This window comes from Chrysochloris asiatica, unplaced genomic scaffold (assembly GCF_000296735.1).
Source record: "Chrysochloris asiatica unplaced genomic scaffold, ChrAsi1.0 scaffold00035, whole genome shotgun sequence".
In the NCBI taxonomy this organism is placed as follows: Eukaryota; Metazoa; Chordata; class Mammalia; order Afrosoricida; family Chrysochloridae; genus Chrysochloris; species Chrysochloris asiatica.
The window spans coordinates 17,637,067-17,644,757 of NW_006408553.1; the positions used below are offsets into that span (position 1 = coordinate 17,637,067).

Consider the following 7,691-nt stretch of genomic DNA (forward strand, 5'->3'; position numbering starts at 1 on the left):
GATGAAGGTGTGCCATGCCATTTTCAATTGCCTGATATTTTTGCTAAACACCATCGAGTCAGTTCTGACTCGCAGCAGCACTGTATAGGGTTCACAAAGAGAAGCTGGTAGGTTTCAACAACTGATCTTTTGGTTAGCAGTTCAGTGCTTATCTACAACATTACACCAGGACTCCTCAATTGCTTCATATGCATGTAAAAACTAAACCTGAATGAACTGATGCATTTAAATTATGGTGTTGGTAAAGAATATTGCCAAGTACCTTGGACTGCCAGAAGAGCAAATAAATTTGTCTTGGAAGAAGTGCAGCCAGAATGCTACTTAGAAGCAAGGATGTCTCTCTTACTTTGGACATGTTTTCAGGAGAGATCAGTCCCTGAGCAAAGACATCAAAATTGGTAAAGGGGAGGTTCAATGAAAAAGAGGAAGACTGCCAACAAGATAGATTGAGACAGTTGGCAGCAACAATGGGTTCAAACATAACATTTGTGAGGATAGTGCAAAATAGGGCATTGTTTTTTTCTGTTGTACAGAACCAACTTGAGGGTACCTAACAACTTTGTTTTTTCTGAATTGCTCTCAGAAGTCTTTCCTTGTCTTTGGTTTTAGAAAGTTTGATTATGATTTCCATGATTTTCTTTTGAGGTCTATCCTGATTTTAGAGGAAAGAATAGAGACGAGGATTGAACATCAACTAGGAAAAGAAGCTGAACAGATGTGGAAAGAGAGGGGACAGCCTGAAAGGTTGAATTGTCAGTTGGTCTAACATAGCATGGCCATTTTGAACTTTTGCAAGCAGTGTTTGACTGAGACAACTGCATAACATCTTACCAGTGGCTGGCAACAGAAAGGTAGGATCCTCCCCTTGTTCCCTACATCCTCCTGGTGTCCGGAAGTGTTACCAGTCACCATCTTCACCAACTCAACAGCTGGTGTCTCCACTTCCTTTCCTGGCATTACCCCACCACCCACAACCCTGTCACCCACTATACAGGTAGGTGGTTGTGGCCATGAAGTCAGTTCCAACTTACAGCGACCCTGTGTACAGGGTCTCTGAGGGTGTAAACCTTTACAGGAGCAGAAAACTTCCTCTTTCTCCTAATGAGTGTCAGGTAGATTTGAACTACTGACCTTGGTTTAGCAGCCCAGCTCATAATCCACTATGCACAGCCCCTACTCCACCTGAAGTCAGAGCCACACCTTTCATGTGTGCGGAGGCCCATGAACTCACCCATATCTGTCCAGCAAAGCATGTGGTGCTGGATGAGTGTCTATCCCTTGCTACCCCTGGATGGGCAACAACTAATTCTGTAACCATCCCTCTTGATCCCAGCTTCACTCTACACCTGAAAGAATTCCTTTCAGGGTGGGAAAATGCCCTGACCTCAACCACCCTGTGTGCTGGCATGAACTACTTCTGGTTCAGGTGCTTAACTGTAGACCCATCTAGGCTGACAGGAAGGAACTCTGTCTAGGACTGGGATTCCCAGCCCCTCACACCCCACCACAATATGTTCCTTGACCAGCAAAATGTGCCAATACATAACAGATAACCTGCCCTCACACTTTTTGTTTCTCTGGTTCCTGCCACAGCCCCAGTCCCCTCACCTCCCTTTGTTTCCCTGTTTTTGCTCTTTCCCTTACCTTGTTTTTTATCCTTTCATTCTCTGCTTTCCTTTTCCTTTTTTTATTTCTCTTTTCTTTTTCTCCTACCCTTTTTCTTTTCCTCTTCATTTTTTCTTTACTATTATCTTTGTAATTCTTCACCTTAATTTTGTTTATTATAGTTTTTCTCTTTTCTTTTTATCATCCCTTGGTTTATTTTCTTTCCTTTTTTTTTCTTTTTAGTTAGTAATTTTTTTCATGCTATCGTTTACCTGGTTTCTCCCACTTGTTTCTTTATTAAATTCTTTTATGTTCATGCTGTTGTTTATTCTTTTTTTAAATCAAAATAAGAGTAGTTTTATTGATTACATATAACGCCAGCTACATTACTATATATTATATACCTTATTTTTACTGAGAAGTACTTAGGTTACGGCAGCATAGAAGCCATAGCACAAGCTACACATCAGACCCTTGAGATTTACCTCCATAAGCACATTGCATTCTGCAGCAACCAGACTTTACCTTCATTTTCAGCAAACGCCCTCTTTGTCAGGTAGCATGACCCCCAGAACAATCACCTTACAGTAATGCCCAGCCTTACCCCTCTATGCCCACAGGAGGCACCTCCCAGACACAGAGGCGGCAGACCGCAAGATGCTAGTCCGCAGTTTGCATCTTGGAAATTTTTTCACTTGAGCCTACAATTCCAATTTATAATCACATCAAAATTAATCCCAGATTATTATACTTCCCAAGCAAAGTCTTACTGGGTACGTGTTTAGCACAAAATTGTAGTAGCTGAGCAAGTATTTGGTGGGCCACAGAAATCAAACAGTATGGTTGGAAAAGAAACCACTTTAGTGTTTGCAAGCCGAACAGACTGGTGTTTGTCATTCCAATGTCTACATCTTTCAGATTGAGCACTTCTAGAGTGCCTTTGCCCTTCGTCTCCTTTTTGATCATTTTGTCAATCTCTCGGAAGCAGCCCGGGTCAACCAGACACACAATTTCTAACTGTTGACCATAGTCTTCACTCTCTATGACCTTGATCAAGGGCTTGAGCTTTTCCTTCAGCTTCTTCCCTTCGCCCACTGGCAGGACGAACCGCAGCCTCATGTGAGCACGATCGATCTTCATGTTCGCCTTTAACTGCTTGATCACCTCCAGAGCCTGCTGCGTTGTACTCTTGTTGGCTTTGACTGAATAGTGGATGTCCTTCATGGCTCTGTCAATCAGGATGACAGTGTACGGTCTCTTTGTCTCAGGGTTCACACATTTGTCTGCTACAATGGTTGCAATGTCCCGAAACATCTGCTCCAGCTGTGTGTGCCTTTGTTTATCAGATACTTGAACCTCTCCTTTAGTCAAAATCTGCTTACAGATTTCAGTCTGGTCGTCAGTTACAAAGGCACTGACAAGATCTTCCTTCTTTGCAACCTGACCTTTGGAGATGTTTACAACACGGAGTGGGTCTGAAGAACTTCATCCAGGTCTTTTTCCACGCCGCTCTGCCAGCCGACGACCTTGTTTTTGTAGCAGGAGATTTTGAAGCGTTTTCCGGCATGCTTCATCCGCACCACCGCTACATTGGTCAGGCGGATCTGGTTGATAGGGATGAACATCGACAGGGTGACTGTTTACAGGCCTCAGGGCAGGTGAACCTGGGCAGACCCAAGCCCCGGCCTGAGGCCACCGTCGCTGCTCTGTAACGACTCCAGTTGCTTATTCTTGTGTTTTTCTCTTGTTTAATCTCTTTTCTAGCTCTACCTGATAGTAAACAGCAACCATATACACACCTATACATCCTGCAATCCCATCCACTGGATGAGGACCACTACCCACTACTGTACCACCAAGTCAAAGATAGACAGTGGCCAAAACTAGCCAAACTCATCCTCAAATGTGTACAGACTCACCCGGACACAAGGACTGAGTGCCTGAAGACAAACCAACCTACAATCAACAATTAAATACAAATATGAGAACAACACAATTTCTCAGAGACAACAGACCATTTCAGTTAACATGAAGAAGCAAAACAGAGTGACTCAAACAAGTGACCAAAATACAAAACCCAAATTCTGTTTGAGGAAGAAATAGTATTGGAACTACCTGAGAAGTAATTCAAATGAACAATATTTACAGACTTTCAACAGATTGAAAGAAATATCAGGAAAACAGCAGATGAAATCAAGGAAAGCACAACAAAACTTTGGAAGAATACTGTAAAATAGTACAAGAACAAACTGAAATAAAAGAAAAATTATACAAAAACAGCAAATAGAAATCCAAAAGATTAATACTAAGATTTTATAAATAGATAACACATTCAAAGGGCAAGGGGAAAGAATTGAAGAATGGAAGTCAGAGTAGTGAACTTGATGAAAAATCTCTTAATAATTATTTGCTATACTGGGTCACTATGAATGAAAAAAAAACAACAACAGAGAACAATCAGAGAAAAAGAATGAAAACTCCCTTAGAGTTACGTGGAAGATCATCAAGAAAAATAACTTACATGGAATCAGATTTCAAGAACAGAAAGAGAAGAAGAAAGACAAAGAGAAAAACTTTTTTGAGAAGTGTTGTTGAAAGAAAATTTACCTAATATCATGAAAGATGAAAGATATTCATTCAAGAAGCTAAATGAACCCCAAATAGAATCGACTCCTAAATAAAATTATTTATTTGTGTTTGTGTACCATGTCAGAAGGAGGCAATCCTCTTCACACAATCAATCATGGTGTTAGGTATACAACCCTCTCTTAAGGAGGATGGCCATTTACCCTAGTTTTATTTTCCTAATTGACTGGTTTTCAACCAGAAAAGTGATTTTTAAAATGTGGGCCACAGACCAGCAGTACCACCATCATCTGTAAATGTGACAGAATACTAATTCTTGGGTAAAACCTCAGAACTACAGAATCAGAAGAGCCAAAGTGTTTTAATCATATTCATTGCAAATATTTTATTAGCTCTCAAGGACTTCCTCATAGCCGAAGACAATGGTGGTAACCTCACTACCTATCTCCCAGCATTTTCTTCAGAAAAAAGCACAGAATAATAATAAAGAAATGCTAAATCTACACAAAACTCTTGCCCTCAAAATAACTTGAAAACAGAGATCACCCAAACTTCAAAATAACTGTAAATACAAGAGAAAGATGAACAAATCTCAGCAAACAATTTCTCATACTTTCACCCCTACTCCACAGCCAGGCATTATGATAAGCAAAGAAAGTCATGCAGGAAAGAAGCATGAAGAAAGTCTAGGAAGGGGCCTTGGATTGTTCTAAAACCACAACCAGAAATATTTTTTTTCTCATATTTACAAAACTGCTAAAAGGTCTTCAGGCAGATCAAAACATAGACTATAAGGAAGGGGACTTAAAAGTTTGTGTGAAATTCAAAGGTTCAGTCTTCACAATATATAGGTTCTTCAGGAGAAAAAAAAATGAAGAAATAAACACAATTGACAATAGGATAAAGCAACAAATAATTTAAATTTTATTAAGGCACAACACCTCCTTCATCACCAAGCAAGAAAATAAATGAAAACTCATGTGTCTAACAGAGAGGACCTATTAAGCTAGGACATTTGTAAAACATTCTAATAATACAAACAAATGAATAAGAAGAAAATCAACAAATCCAGGGTGTTTTGTTGCTAGCTGTCAACGAGTTGGTTCTGACTCATAGTGACCCTATTCACAAAAGAAAGAAATATTGTGGTAACAACCTCACAATCTCATTTCTGCTGCCCCTGTGCAAAACCATATCATTGGGGTCTCCCGAGACTGGCCCTTCCTAAATAATATGAACAAAGTTTGAAAGATGAAGACTGTTTATCTTAGCTTCTAAGGAACATTCTGGTTGTACTTCCTTCAATACAGATTTGTTTATTGTTCTGGCAGTTCATTACACTTTCAATATTCTTCTCCAACACCATAACACAAATTCATAAGTTTGTCTATGTTGTTGTTGTTGTTAGGTGCCATAGAATTGGTACAAACTCACAGTACCCTGTGCACAACAGAACGAAACACTGCCTGGTCCTGGGCCAATCTCAAAATTGTTGCCACACTTGAGCCCATTGCTAATCTATTTCATTGGGGGTCTTCCTCTCTTTCTCTGACCCTCCACCTTACCAAACATGATATCCCTCTCCAGTGACTGGTCCATCCTGACAATATTTCCAAAGTACAAGAGATGAAGGCTGGCCATCCTGGCCTCCAAGGAGCACTCTGGCTGTTCTTCTTTCAACACAGATCTGTTTGTTCTTTTGGAAGCCCATGGTAATTTCAATATTCTCCTCCAACATCATAACTCAAATGCATCAATTCTTCTATGATCTTCCTTATTCACTATCCAACTTTTGCATGCATATGAGGTTATTAAAAATACTATGGCTTGCATCAGGCGCACCTTAGTCCTCAAACTGACATGTTTGCTCTTAAACACTTTAAAAAGGTCTTGTGCAGCAGATTTGCCTAATGCAATGTGTCGTTTGATTTCTTGACTGCTGCTTCCATGACTGTTGATGGTTGATACAAGAAGAATGAAGTCTTTGACAACATCAATCTTTTCTCATTATAAGAATGTTATTTATTGGTCCAGTGGTGATGATTTTTGTTTCCTTTACTTTGAGATGCAATCCATACCAAACGAAGGTTATGGTCGTTGACCTTCATCAGTAAATGTTTTAAGTTCTCTTCACTTTCAGCAAGCAAGTTTATATAATCTGCATATTGAAGGTTCTTAATGAGTCTTCCTCCAATCCTGATGTCACGTTTTTCTTCATATAACCCAGTTTCTCAGATTATTTGCTCAGCATACAGGTTGAATAAGTATGGTGAAAGAATACAACCTTGTCCCACACCTTTCTTCATTTTAAACCATTCATTGTTCCCATGTTCTACTTGAACGATTGTCTCTTGGTCTATGTACAGATTCCTCATGAGCACAATCAAGTGTTCCAGAATATTCATAATTCGCAATGTTGTCCGCAGTTTATGATGATCCACACAATCGAAGGCCTTTGTGTAGTCAATAAAGCACAGGTAAACATCTTTCTGATACTCTCTGCTTTCAACCAAGATCAATATGACATCAGCAATAGTATCCCTCATTCCACATCCTCTTCTGAATCTGAACTCTGAAAGTTCTCTGTCAATGTATGCTTGCAGCCGTTTCTGTATTACCTTAAGCAAAACTTTACTCACATGAAATATTAAAAACATTGTCTGATAATTTCCACATTCCATTGGGTCACCTCTCTTTGGAATGGGCACAAATACGAGTTTCTTCTAAACAGTTGGCCAGATAGTTGTATTCCAAATTTCTTGGCATAGTTGAGTGAGTGCCTTCAGTGCCGCCTCACTTGGTTGCAAGATTTCAATTTGTATTCCATTAATACCCGGTATCTTGTTCTTTGCCAATTCCTTCAATGCACCTTGGACTTATTCCTTCAGGATCATTGGCTCTTGATCATATACTACCTCTTGAAATGGTTGAATGTCGACCATTTCCTTTTTTGGTATAGTGACTCTGTGTGTTCCTTCCATCTACTTATGATGCATTCTACATCATTCAAGAAATTCTTCTATGGTCTTCCTTATCTATTGTCCATCTTTCACATGCATAGGAGGCTACTGAGAATACTGTGGCTGTGTCAGCCACACCTGGGCCCTCAAATTGACATTAAACTTTCTTTGCTCTTAAACTCATTAAAGAGGTTTTGTGCAGCAGATTTGCCTAATGCAATACATCATTTGATTTCTTGGCTGCTGCTTCCATGATTGTTAATAGTGGATCAAACCAAAACAAAGCCTTTGACAACTCTAAACTTTTCTACATTTATCGTGATACTCATTAGTCCAGTAGTAAGGATTTTTATTTGCTTTACATTGAGGATCAACCCCTCCTGAAGGATGTAGTCTTACATCTTCATTATTATTTTAAATCCTCTTCACTTTCAGCAGGCAAGCTTGTATCCTCTGCATATCTCAGTTTGTTAATGTTGTTGTTGTTGTTAGGTGCCATCGAGTCAGAATCAACTCATAGAGACTCCAAGCACAGCAGAA

The 7,691-nt window shown here is 39.6% G+C and overlaps 1 pseudogene; it reads right to left on the bottom strand.

Annotated features, from left to right (window-relative positions):
• Positions 1–2,325: 2,325 nt before the first annotated feature.
• Positions 2,326–7,691, bottom strand: part of LOC102838926 — an 84,370-nt pseudogene continuing 79,004 nt past the window's right edge.